Source organism: Bos indicus, chromosome 21 (assembly GCF_029378745.1).
Source record: "Bos indicus isolate NIAB-ARS_2022 breed Sahiwal x Tharparkar chromosome 21, NIAB-ARS_B.indTharparkar_mat_pri_1.0, whole genome shotgun sequence".
Lineage (NCBI taxonomy): Eukaryota > Metazoa > Chordata > Mammalia > Artiodactyla > Bovidae > Bos > Bos indicus.
Genome location: NC_091780.1, coordinates 18,207,921 through 18,222,802, shown reverse-complemented (window position 1 = coordinate 18,222,802; position 14,882 = coordinate 18,207,921).

Here is a 14,882-nt window from a genome sequence, read left to right as displayed (position 1 = left end):
CTCTTTATCTTCCTCTCTGCTCCCCGCCCATTTCTCCTTATTTACTCTCTCAATCATGCCTTGGTTCTAATGGGATATAATACTGGCATTTCTCATACAAAATGTTATTCCTGCCCAGCCTGGCTTGATTTCCTGCCTGTTCCAGGAAATAAAGCTGCAACATGTAAAAGGAAAGTTGAGAATCCTTATACTTTTTTTTTTTTAAATCATAAACTTCAAGAAGGCAAAATAATTGTTCTCCTGGCTCCTTTTTGAAGGGGTTATGTTAGAATACACTCTTGATTTTCCAGATATAAGGGTTTTTCCAATACAGAATCATGTCAAACCCTTAAAATGAATATGACAAAACAGTTTACTTTCTAACATCCCCCTGCAAAGCTTAAGAAAATTCTCCTATACACCATTATAGCCACGTTGTATTTATAACTATTCCTTGCACTTCCGCTCCAGCAGGGGTCATTCATTCTATTCCATGACGCCTTTATCCCCGTGTACTTAAATATTGTCTTTCACATTACCCTGCTACTTTATCTCCATGGAAAGTGCCTTGATTTATAACCTAATCATCTCCTACTGGGTTATTGACACCATCTGTTCTCTATGTCTCAGACATCATATTCTGTACCTTTGGGGCCATTCTTGAGTGAATCATTTGTTATCTTTTTCTAAATCCTACCAAATATGATTATAATACTAGTAATAATTTTATAAATAAACAGGTATTTCCTACACTTAACACAGATATCATCAGTCAAATTTATTTGAAATGACCCTTTCCTTATATTTTTGTTACCTCCAGTTTAGGGAGCAACTCTTAAACCAAAATTGGGGGACCTTGTAAGACTTCCTTGAGTAATATGGGATCATTTTTAAAGTAGGAAAGGGCTGACTCTTTGTTGGTTTTCTGGTCGTTTATATTGGGTGGGGAAGGGGGTTGAGGTGGGATTTGAGGATAGGAACGTATTTGTTCCTTAAGGTTATGGCATTTAGAGTCCCTTGTCTATTCAATTCTGTTAGCCGGGGTTCTTTGGTTATAAGTGACAGAAAGCAAACCCAAACTAGTGTAAGTATAAATAAAGTTTTATCGGAAAAAACATGTGAAAAGCCTACAGAATCAAGGTGGAGATAAACCTCAAAGCCACAGGATATTAAGTAGAAGGATGGTAGACCCTGGGATATGAAAACCATAAGTTCTTATTTCTGCCCACTGACATCATTCTTTAGTCAAATCTTTCCCAGGCTGATCCTTAGCTCTCACACAAACCATCTTCACCAAAGAGGAAAGGAACCGGAAAAGACCCTGATTCTTGCTTTGGTAATATTTCTGTCATGAGACTTGGAGATGGCAGGGGAAAAAATATAATTATTTGTCTTCATCAGAACTACATGGCTAAAAATGAGGACAAATAAGTTTCCTAAAACAAAATGAAAGCAATCATAGGCAACCTGCTAAACCATCTACATTAGTGAAGCTATAACAGTGGGCCGTGTTCATTAGATGATTTATCATAAAATGCTTACACATTCAGGATCCCAGGGACTCACTATGAATAGAACAGTCATTTTTAAGCAGGGATAATTTTCCTCCGGAGGACATCTGGCAATGTCTGGAGATATTTCTGGCTACCACAACTGGGGGATAAAGGGAAAGGGACAGATGTGTACTGGTATTCAGTAGGTAGAGGTACAAATGTTTCTAAATGTTCTACAATGCACAGAATAATCCCCCACAACGAAGAGTCATCCTGCCCCAAACGGCGGTGGTGCTGAGGTTAAGAAACCCTGGAATAAAGGTTAAGAGCCTAGTTTTACATGTTTGCTTTCTTATTCTGCTGCTACTTGCTCTGAACTTAACCTCTCTGGGCATATCTTTTCTCAACTGTAAAATTAATAAAATGATACTGAGTCTTCCAAGTTGTTTGAAGTAACATACGTACACACACATGCATACACACTCTTCTGCACACACACGTTTTCTGGCTCAGATATTCCATTAGCTTGATTGCTTGCAAAGATGCCTTTCTCTTCTTAAATTGTGATGATGTTTTTTACCCTTAAATCACTCATAACTATTTCTGCAAGATCTCTTATTCCTGACTTTAGAGGTAAGAACTCTGAGCCCTTTCACTGGGAAGCTATCGTCTTCAGAGAGCTATTGTTCAGAAAAATCATTGAACAGTAATTGAACGAGGAAAGCAGTAAGTCAAAAAGGACTAACGACAGAGACTTGGCCATCTTACTCCATCCTCTAACCTGTATAGTATACTAATCCTCCACTAACTCCCAGGGATATGAAAATGCACAGACAAACAATGAGGTGGAGGCTTTTTCCAAATCCTTAATCCAAATCCCAAATCCTCTGGTAGCTAACATTTGTCATGTATGTTTCTGATTAATGAAACTCCTTGCTATAACCTTATAATATGTATGTATTCAAAATGGTAGATTATTTCTAATACATCTAGTATACTGGATTATGTGCCCATCTACAGTATTCTTTCCTAGTAAATCCCATGGACCGAGGAGCCTGGCAGGCCACAGTTCATGGGGTTGCAGAGTCGGACACAACTAAGCATGAGCATGAAAGAGAGAGAGGAAATTTCTCACTGGTCAGAGGGCAGTAGAATACTCAAAGAGCGCATGTGCAAAATGAGTTAATGAGTCAGTAAATGAGTAAATGAATAAGTGCTACAATAGTTATTTCAATTAAAATATTTCTAAACTTGGGGTTTGGTCCTCTTACAAGAATGTGAATGAAATGAAGATTCTGCAACCTGGAGATCATCATACTAAAGTGAAGTAAGTCAGACAATGACAAACATGTGATATTGCTGATACGTGAAATCTAAAAACAAATGATGCACTTGAGCTTATTAAAAAAAAAAAAAAAACCAGAAATAGACTCAGACATAGAAAACAAACTTACAGTTACCAAAGGGGAAGGGGAGAAGGGTAAATTAGGAATTTGGCATTAAAATGTATACACTGCTGTATATAAAATAGGTAACCAACAAGGACCTACTGTATAGCACAGGGAACTCTACTCAATATCTTAAAATAATCTTTAATGGAAAAGAATCTAAAAAAGAAGATATATATATATATAGATATATACACACACACATATATATATATAGCCATGAAGCTAAAAGATGATTGCTCATTGGAAGAAAAGCTGTAACAAACCTAGACAGCATATTAAAAAGCAGAGACATCACTTTGCCAACAAAGGTCTGTCTAGTCAAAGCTTTGGCTTTTTCAGTAGTCATGTACAGATGTGACAGCTGGACCACAAAGAAGGCTGAGCATCGAAGAATTTATGCTTTCGAACTGTGGTGTTGGAGAAGACTCTTGAGAGTCCCTGGGACAGCAAGGAGATCAAATCAGTCAATCCTAAAGGAAATCAACCCTGAATATTCATTGGAAGGACTGATACCAAAGCTGAAGCTCTGATACTTTGGCCACCTGATATGAAGAGCTGACTCTTTGCAAAAGACCCTGATTCTGGGAAAGATTGAAGACAGGAGGAGAAGGGGACAACACAGAATGAGATGGTTGGATGGCATCACCAACTCAATGGACATGAGTTTGAGCAAGCTCCAGGAGGTGGTCAAGGACAGGGAAGCCTGGTGGCTGCAGTTCATAAAGTTACAAGAGTCAGACATGACTTATGGACTAAACAATAACAACTACTACAATAATAACTTCAACTATGTGTGTGTGTGTGTGTGTGTGTGTGTGTGTGTGTATATATATATATATATATATATAGGCTTCCCTGGTATCTCAGTAGGAAAGAATCTGCCTGCCTATGCAGGAGACGTAAGTTAGATACCTGGGTTGGAAAGATTTCCTGGAGAAAGAAATAGCAACCCACTCCAGTGTTCTTGCCTGGGAAAGCCCATGGACAGAGGAGCCTGGCGGACTATAGTTCATAGCGTTGCAAAAGAGTTGGCCATGACTTAGCAACTAAACAACAACAACAACAACAAAAGCTCTGTCTCTCCATATATGTGTATATATATATATATATATATAGTCACTTTTCTGTATACCTGAAACTAACACAATATTGCAAACCAACTATGTTCTAATAAAAATTAAATAAACACATCAGATCAGATCAGTCACTCAGTCATGTCTGACTCTTTGCGACTCCATGAATCACTGCACACCAGGCCTCCCTGTCCATTACCAACTCCCGGAGTTCACTCAGACTCACGTCCATCGAGTCAGTGATGCCATCCAGCTATCTCATCCTCTGTCGTCCCCTTCTCCTCCTGCCCCCAATCCCTCCCAGCATCAAAGTCTTTTCCAATGAGTCAACTCTTCGCATGAGGTGGCCAAAGTACTAGAGTTTCAGCTTTAGCATCATTCCTTCCAAAGAAATCCCAGGGCTGATCTCCTTCAGAAAGGACTGGTTGGATCTCCTTGCAGTCCAAGGGACTCTCAAGAGTCTTCTCCAACACCACTGTTCAAAAGCATCAATTCTTCAGCGCTCAGTCTTCTTCACAGTCCAACTGTCACATCCATACATGACCACAGGAAAAACCGTAGCCTTGACTAGACAAACCTTTGTTGGCAAAGTAATGTCTCTGCTTTTGAATATGCTATCTAGGTTGGTCATAACTTTCCTTCCAAGGAGTAACCCTCTTTTGATTTCATGGCTGCAGTCACTATCTGCAGTAATTTTGGAGCCCAGAAAAATAAAGTCTGACACTGTTTCCACTGTTTCCCCATCTATTTCCCATGAAGTGGTGGGATCGGATTCCATGATCTTCGTTTTCTGAATGTTGAGCTTTAAGCCAACTTTTTCACTCTCCTCTTTCACTTTCATCAAGAGGCTTTTTAGTTCCTCTTCACTTTCTGCCATAAGGGTGGTGTCATCTGAATATCTGAGGTTATTGATATTTCTCCCGGCAATCTTGATTCCAGCTTGTGTTTCTTCCAGTCCAGCGTTCCTCATGATGTACTCTGCATATAAGTTAAATAAACAGGGTGACAATATACAGCCTTGATGAACTCCTTTTCCTATTTGGAACCAGTCTGTTGTTCCATGTCCAATTCTAACTGTTGCTTCCTGACCTGCATACAAATTTCTCAAGAGGCAGATCAGGTGGTCTGGTATTCCCATCTCTTTCAGAATTTTCCACAGTTTATTGTGATCCACACAGTCAAAGGCTTTGGTATAATCAATAAAGCAGAATTAGATGCTTTTCTGGAACTCTCTTGCTTTTTCCATGATCCAGCAGATGTTGGCAATTTGATCTCTGGTTCCTCTGCCTTTTCTAAAACCAGCTTGAACATCAGGAAGTTCACGGTTCACATATTGCTGAAGCCTGGCTTGGAGAATTTTGAGCATTACTTTACTAGCGTGTGAGATGAGTGCAATCGTGCGGTAGTTTGAGCATTCTTTGGAATTGCCTTTCTTTGGGATTGGAATGAAAACTGCCCTTTTCCAGTCCTGTGGCCACTGCTGAGTTTTCCAAATTTGCTGGCATACCGAGTGCAGCACTTTCACAGCATCATCTTTCAGGATTTGGAATAGCTCAACTGTAATTCCATCACCTCCACTAGCTTTGTTTGTAGTGAAGCTTTCTAAGCCCCACTTGACTTCACATTCCAGGATGTCTGGCTCTAGGTCAGTGATCACACCATCGTGATTATCTGGGTCGTGAAGATCTTTTTTGTACAGTTCTTCTGTGTATTCTTGTCATCTCTTCTTAATATCTTCTGCTTTTGTTAGGTCCATACCATTTCTATCCTTTATCGAGTCCATCTTTGCATGAAATGTTCCTTTGGTCCATACTATTTCTGTCCTTTATCGAGCCCATCTTTGCATGTTCCTTTGGTATCTCTGATTTTCTTGAAGAGATCCCTAGTCTTTCCCATTCTGTTGTTTTCCTCTATTTCTTTGCATTGATCGCTGAAGAAGGCTTTCTTATCTCTTCTTGCTATTCTTTGGAACTCTGCATTCAGATGTTTATATCTTGCCTTTTCTCCTTTGCTCTTCGCTTCTCTTCTTTTCACAGCTATTTGTAAGGCCTCCCCAGACAGCCATTTTGCTTTTTTGCATTTCTTTTGTAGCCTGGTGGGCTACAGTCCATAGAGTCGCAAAGAGTCAGACATGACTGAGCTTAACAGAGAGAGAGAATCAAAAAAGTAACATCCTCTGACTGCAAATAAGGACTCACCAACATGTCACAAAGGTTTATTCAGTGTTTTATGGGGAGAAATGAAACACATGATGGATTTATCCTCACTTCCAGGCTTTCTGTAAGTTTGGCATTGGATCTTTCTCAACGGCCATGATTCTTCTACTGCTTCTGCTGCTGTCTCTAGGAACACTGAGTAGAGACCTTGGTCTCCATAGCGATAGAGTTCTGTTGGTCAGGAATCCTATCATAAAGTTGCAGCATGGACACTCATCGGCTCCATTTTGCTTCTCAGAGAGACAAAGACAATTCAGACTCTGGGTGGATTACAAGTACTTTCACAGAGGCCGTGGCAATGACCCTCTCATTGTCAAACCCCACTCAAACCTGATCTGTACCCTATGGAAACAAAGCATTTCCTAAGAGAGAGGTGAACTGGGTTCATTTCAGTCAGACATTTCACACTTGTAAATGGTACGGCATTGCCTACTGTTTATAGATCTGAGTCGGAAAACAATATAAAGAAAGAGAAGCTCCAAAATAGAGTGACAACAATTTGACTGGATATGAGATTTAGAAGAGGAGCCTGAATAGGGGAAAAAAACACAAACAGGAGACATCAACTGGAGTCTTGTCTCTGCATCTACTTAATGAATAAGGAGGTGTTAACTCAGACTGTGGAAAGCAAGATAAACAGCACTCTGTTTTTTCTTATTTTGTTTTTGATTCAATATAAAAAATGTTAAGGAAGTTGGACGCATCCTGTTGAAATATTTTTAAAACTATTTTGAAATATTATCCATGATCCACTATATATTTTCCCCAAACCTTAAAAGAGTTCTTGTTATCTTTAGAGATGACACAATTAAAGTAGAACTGATCCCATTTCCCCTGAATAAGATAAATGAATAGAGCAATAAAGATCCAGTGTGGCTGTGTAAACATCTAATCAATGACCCACTGTTTAAAGTTAAATCTGTTCTGGAAATAGAGACGTGGGGAGAGACCCAGATGAGCATAATGTGCATCATTATTTTGGCTTTGAAAGAGAGAGATAAGGCTGGTGAAAGGATGTTAAAGTGAATGAGGACAGAGAGGAATGGGCTGAGGTGAGAAAAAGAAGGGAAGAGTGAAGAGAAAGAGAAGAAGAGAGGGAAAGCTCATTGATAAACAGGAAGTAAAACAACATTGGCTTATCCATTATCTGTAATGTAGAAATTAAATTTTAATTCATCCTAGCCTAAAAGTCACACGATTTTAATTCATCCTAGCCTAAAGGTCACACAACAAAACAGAAAAAAGCTTTGAGTACATGTATTGTAATAATGATCTTACAAGCAAATCTCTTCAAAACAAGAAAAGGCAAATCCACATCCATATTGAGGCATGTGGAAATTCTATTAGTAAAACCAGAGAATATCCTGCCTTCATGCAAGGACAGTTTTATAGGGGGAAGAATGCAGTGGCAAGACATCATTGAAGGTTATGAATGGCCTTTCAGTCATTCATTTTAATTATTTTTTTTATTTCTATAGATTTAATTTTATCCCTTTGTTGTTCTTCAGTCGCTAAGCCATGTCCAACTCTTTGCGGCCCCATGAACTGCAGTATGCCAGGCTTCCTTGTCTTTTACCAGCTCCTGGAGCTTGCTCAAACTCATGTCCATTGAGTCGGTGATGCCACCCAACCATCTTGTCCTCTGTCATTCCCTTCTCGTCCTGCCTTCAACCTTTCCCAGAATCAAGGTCTTTTCCAGTGAGCCAGCCTTTCACATCAGGTGGCCAAAGTATTGGAGTTTCAGTTTCAGCAACAGTCCTTCCAATGGATATTGAGGGTTGACTTCCTTTAGGATGTACTGGTTTGATCTCTCTACTGTCCGAGAGACTCTCAAGAGTCTTCTCCAGCACAATTCGAAAGCATAAATTCTTTGGTGCTCAGTCTTCTTTATGGTCCAGCTCCTACATCCATACATGACTACTGGAAAAACAATAGCTTTGACTATACAGACCTTTGTTGGCAAAGTGATGTCTCTGAGTATTAATATGCTCTCTAGGTTTGTCATAGCTTTCCTTCCATTAGACATTAAAAATATATTTAATCAATATGACAGAACCAGTAATTCTTCTTTATTTTTAACAGCACATTTTCATACATAGAAACATAAATTTTAATGTTTGATGTCAAGTACTAACATCTATTAAAATTTTGCCACCTTTTATTTAGGATTCTTTTTTTTTAATTGTAGACATATAAGCATCTAATTAAAATCCCATATCATCTCATTGCCTTCCCTACCTTCTCAGAAAGGTAAGAAATTTCCCTTATGGGGTTCTATATATTTAATATATTTGTTGGCAACTATATACAATATATATTATTGTTTTGAAGGTTTTAACATTTAAGATATAAAATATCTTAATCTTAGTATCACTTTGCAACTTGCTTTCTGTTCTTGGTATTATATGTTTGAGGTTTATTCATGGTGATAATTTTAGATCCAGTTATTTTATTTTAACAGATACATAGTATTGAATGGTATATGAAGTTTATTTCTCTTAATGATGGAGAGTAAAACTGTTTGCATATTTTTGCAATGACAGACTGTGCCAAAGTAAATATATTTTTAAATGCCTTCTTAAATATATGTCTGAAGTGTTGCTTTATAGAAATGAAAATACTGTTAATGTTTGTGTACTGCTTTAATTTTATATTCAAATCTTCACATAATTTTTTTTTAAAAACCAGGGATTTATTTTTGTATAGAAGGCATAAATCTATGTGATTTATCATTTTCTATAATTTTCTAATTGTTGCAGTATTCTCTACTAAATTTTCCCCATTAACTTGTAATAGCACTTCTATACATCCCAAATTCCTCTGCAGGTTGGTCTGATTCTTCTTTCCTCTTTGTAATGATAATTAATATGCTTGTCCACACCTATGCTAGTATTAAATGGTTTAAATTATTTCCCAGGTTGTGCTAGTGAAAAATCCCATGGATAGAGGAGCCTGGTAGGCTGTGGTCCATGGGGTCGCAAAGAGTCAGACAGGACTGAGCGACTTCACTTTCACTTTTCACTTTCATGCATTGGAGAAGGAAATGGCAACCCACTCCAGTGTTCTTGCCTGGAGAATCCCAGGGACAGTGGAGCCTGGTGGGCTGCCGTCTATGGGGTCGCACAGAGTGGGACAGGACTGCAGCGACTTAGCAGCAACAGCAGCAGCTCGTGGTAAAGAATCCTCCAATGCAGGAGACTTAAAAGACTCGCGTTTGATCCCTGAGTTGGAAAGATGCCCTGAAGGAGGGCATGACAACCCACTCCAGTATTCTTGCCTGGAGAATCCCAAGGACAGAGGAGCCTAGCAGGCTACAGTCATGGGGTTACCAAGAGTTGGTTACAACTGTAGAGACTTAGTACAGCACCACAGCACAGTGATGCTCAACCAGGGTGATTTCCCCACCTCAGGGAGCATTTGGCAATGTTTGGAGACATTTTTGGTTGTCATTACTGCAGAAGTAGAAGCCAAGGATACTACTAAACATTCTATAATGCATTGGACACTTTGCCCCCAACAAGGAATTATCTGGTCCAAAATGTTACAAGTATCAATGTTGAAAAATCCTGATGGAACATAAGTTGAGAGCCTGAGCATCATACATATTTGAAATCTTAACTATCCATAGTTCCATTGCCTTTTAACCTTTTCACTGTTTCAAGAAGTATATTGGGTGCTTGGTTTTTTATTTCTTTATATGAATTTTAGGAATAGATTCTTAAATCCTAAGAAAAACCCTTTTGACATTTAACAGTAATTAAGTTTGCTTTTAACTTTTGGAATAATATGGTAAGAATTGACCATTTTGTTATACTGATTCTTCCAATTTACTATGGTATAGATCTATGCTCATTTTGGTCTTTTTAAAAGCCCTTTAGTTAAATTTTATATTTTTACTCTGAAAGATCATTCATAGTTTTGTTAAATATATTACAAGATCATTACTTGATTTATTTTTGCTGTTTCATATGTAATCTTTGTTTTTCCCCTGTGCTATACAATAGGTCCTTGTTGGCTTTCCATTTTGAAAATACCAGTGTATACGTGACCATCCCAAACTCCCAAACTATCCTTCCCACCCCAGCAACCATAAGATGTAATCTTTCTAATTGCATAACTTATTGTTGTTGCTGATCTATAGGACTCTGATTATTTTCCATTATTATTTTATATTATAGTATATACTAATCTAACATTCTTACTGACCTTGTTCATCCTAATAAATAATCTTCTGTAGAGATTTCGTCTATCATCTGAGAATAACAAGGAGCTTTGAACTTTTTTCAGTCATTACATATTATAAATAATCTTGTTCGTCAAGGCTGTATATTGTCATCTTGCTTATTTAACTTATATGCAGAGTACATTATGTGAAATGCCAGGATGGATGACTCTTAAGCTGGAATCAGGATTGCTGGGAGAAATATCAATAACCTCAGATATGCAGATGAAACCACTCTAATGGCAGAAAGCAAAGAGGAACTAAAGAGCCTCTTGATGAGGGTGAAAGAGGAGAATGAAAAAGCTGCCTTAAAACTTAGCATTCAAAAAACTAAGATCATGACATCCGGCCCCATCACTTCATGGCAAATAGATGGGAAAAAGTGGAAACAGTGACCGATTTTATCTTCTTGGACTTCAGAATCACTGTGGACGGTGACTGCAGCCATGAAATTAAAAGACACTTGCTCCTTGGAAGAAAACCTATGACCAACCTAGATATTATGACCAAAAGATATGACCAACCAGCATATTAAGAAGCAAACACATTGCTTTGTTGACAAAGGTCCATACAGAAAAACTATGGTTTTTCCAGTGGTCATGTATGGATGTATGAATATTGAAATGGGTTGCCGTGCCCTCCTCCAGGGGGTTGTCCAAATCCAGGGGTCAAACATGCGTGTCCTGCCTCTCTCCAGTAAAGCGGATTCTTTACTGCTAAGCCAGTGGGGTAGCCTTCCATATTTATATATACAATGCTATTTAAGTACATGTGTATTTGATTTTATTTCAAATAATATATTATTTTCTAAAACCATGACTTCCAGCTCTCACTTCCACCATAAATACATGAAGTTACCTGTTACTCCACAGCCACAATAGCATCTATCTTGTTGAATTTAAAATTTTTTACTTTTTTTGTCATGGTGGTGGGGGGTAAGGCTTGGGATTCCATTTCAATATATTAAAAATATAATCTAATGGATTTTTAAATTTTCTTCTTCAAAATCTAGTGTTTAAAATATTTTGAAGATTAGTTCGTTTGATCAAGTTTTGTGGATTTAATCACGTATATTTCATCATACCCTTTCAATACTTTAAAAACCTGTTAAATTTGTCAGTATACCTACCTTACATTCAGTGCCTATTTTCATCTTTCTTTTTTTTCATCATACTTCTCAGATTTTGTCTATAGTGTCTTTTTAGAAACTAGTCTTTAGTCTCATGTTCAAATCTTTTCTTTCAATCGGTTTTTACTTTTTCTCATTGTTTTTATCAACTATTTCTGCTGCTTTCTTTGGGTTTACTAACTTCTATTTCTTACTGCTTGAACTGAATTCCTAGTTCCTTCGTTCCTGACTAGTACTTTGTTTTCTGATAAGTGTAGTTGGGCTTCTGTTAGAATTGTAGGTTGCACTTTAAATGCTGTTTTGTTAGCAAGCTACCTGTTTTCACATGTAGGGTTTTCATTTGATTATGTGATTCAGTTTTAAGTGTTTGCTGATTTTTCTTAGCTTTCCTGGTGGCTCAGTGGTAAAGCACCTACCTGTCAAACAGGAGACATGGGTTCAATCCCTGGGTCTGTCAGGAAGATCTCCTGGAGAAGGAAATGGGAACCACTCCAGTATTCTTGCCTGAAAAATACCATGGACAGAGGAGCCTGGGCTCACAAAAGAGTCGAACATGAATTAGCAACTAAACAACTGTTTTTCTTAGAATTTTAAAATATTTTAACCACAATGGATATTTAATAAAATTGATTTTAACTTTAGATATATGTGATATTAAAGCTTTCTCTCATTTTAGTAAACTTTTTACCAGAATAAATATATTTATAAAATTTGCATAAATCTTAAGGCAAAAATAGGGCTGTGGGGTTTATAATATATGTAGCAATAAAATATATGACAGAAAAAGCACAAAACCAGGAGAGGAAAATTTATAGTATATTTTTGTATGAGTTTTCTACTATGTGAGAAGTAATTTTAGTAGGGTTTAGACTCTGATAAGTTAAACATATGTAATACATGTAAATATGTATTAAAAGATGTATAAACCCTAATAAATCCTAAAAAAGCCTCTGATATACTAACAGGACTAAGTACTCTGTTGATATTAGTTAAGTAGTGAGTAAATAAAGATATAATAAAAACACAATATTCAATCAATCCATAAAAGTGTGACAAACAGGGAAAGTGCAATAAAGAACATAATGAGACAAGTAGAAAAAAAAATAGCAAGATGGTAAACACAATCATATAAACGATCATATTAAGTGTAAATTATCTAAAAATTCTATTACAAAGGCAGAAATTGTTAAATTAACAACACATTAAGAACTTACTATAGATTCCTTGCAAGAAACACACTTTAAAGAAGCAAACAGGTTAAAAGTAAAATGATGGAAAAAGATGTATCACGCTCATAACAGCCAAAAGAAATCAAGGTTGTGTATTTTCAATATCAAAGTAAATAGTGTTACTGAAAATAATGAGCATCATTTCATGATAGTTACAGGCCATTAAAAGGGCATACAAATCCTAAATTCCCGTGTTCCTAGTGATAGAGTTTCAAGTATAAGAAGCCAGAATCAATAGACCTGCAAGGAACAATAACAAAAATTGTCCCAATAATAAGTGCACAGCTGACTAAATGTTCACAGTTTTCACTCTCTTCAGGTCAACTTATATGATATCACTTGCATTTCAGAAGTTCCTTTTGTCCTCTTCTCAGTAAATTATTTCCCCAAAGTAATCACTTTTCTGAATTCTAATCCTACCAGTATATTGCACCTTCTTTTAAAATTATTCTAAATTGATAAATATGATCCATTGTGTTTGCCTGTTTTCACTCAACATTATATTTGTGAGATTAATTACATATGATGCTGTGTCTAGTGGCATTTTGCTCATTTCCATCCTTGAATATTATTCCATTGAACTATCACACAACAGAGTATTCACATATTCTTCTCTTGATGAATATTACATTTGTTTTTTGGAAACGTTACATTTTGTTTTAGAAATTTTGCTGTCATGAGAATCCTCATACTTGACATTTGAGAAACATGAATTAGTTTGTCTTGAGTATAATAACAAAAGTTAGGCTAGCTACCCGGAGGAGGGCATAGGAACTCACTCCAGTATTCTTGCCTGGAGAATCCCCATGGACAGAGGAGCCTGGAGGGCTACAGTCCATGGGGCCGCAAAGAGCTGGACACGACTGAATGACTAAGCAGAGCACAGACTAGCTATGTCATAGGTATGCAGATATGTATCTTTAGTAAATATGTCAACAATTCTATCAAGGTGGTTGTGCCAATGAAATACTTCCACTGATTCCTATCCTCACAATGGGTACATGCCTCTACCCAGTTGTAACCATCAGGGTCACAACTGGGTAGAGGCAAGTAGGGTTGAAAACTTAAGAAAGTGCTCACTCTCATTGAGTTCTATTGAGTTCTGTACTCTAATCTATTGCATGAACCTAAGAGGGGTTCTCCTTAAGATTTAGATGCCAAGAGCACAAAATGAAAGGAGGCACTCACCTTCGGATTTGTGCAGACTGTGCATCGATCAAATATAAAAGTACGCTCTTTCTCAAAATTTGCACCTTAGATGTCTTACTTCTCAGCCCTGCTTGATGTTAGTTTGACATTTGCTCAGTACATGTGCAGTAGCCTTGTGTTATAGTTTTATTTACATTTCCCTGACGATTAATGACGTCGAGTACATTTTCGAATGTTTACATACCATTTTGATGTACTCTTTTGTGAACTATCTATTCAAGTCTTTTTTCCAATTTAAACTTAATTAGCTTTCTCCTGTTATTAATTATTTGTAGTTATTTTTATATATTCTGCCTGGGTCATTTGTCTTTGGTTTTTTTCCCATTGTAGATATCTTCCCTTACTCTGACTTTTTACTCTTGAATAGTTTCTTCTAATAAACACTGCTTCTAAATTTTAATTGAGATTAATTTATTAATATTTTTCTTTCTTGGTTACTGCTTTTCTGTCCTACTACAAGGTCACTAATGCATTTCTTTTCCTTTTGAAAGCTTTATTGTTTCGGGTTTCAAATGTAGATCTACAATTTACTGGGAACTGATGTTAGCACTTAATGTGAGATAAGGTCAACATTACATTTTTTATATATGGGTATCAGTTAACTGAGCATCATTTATTAAAATTATCATTCTCTCCCTATTAACTATAGTGTCATCTTGTCTCATATGAGATAAACTTATGACTATGATCTCTCTAATCTGTTCCAGTGGTCTGTTTTTAAAAGCTCTATATGAATTTCTATGACGTTGTAATGTTTTGCTTTCTGGTTTTGCAATTTCTTTAACTCTGTTTTTCCTCGATTGTTTTGAATATTCTTGTCTCTTTTAATTTCGACATACATTTTAAAACATAAACTTTCTTCACTCTTCCCTAATACAAAA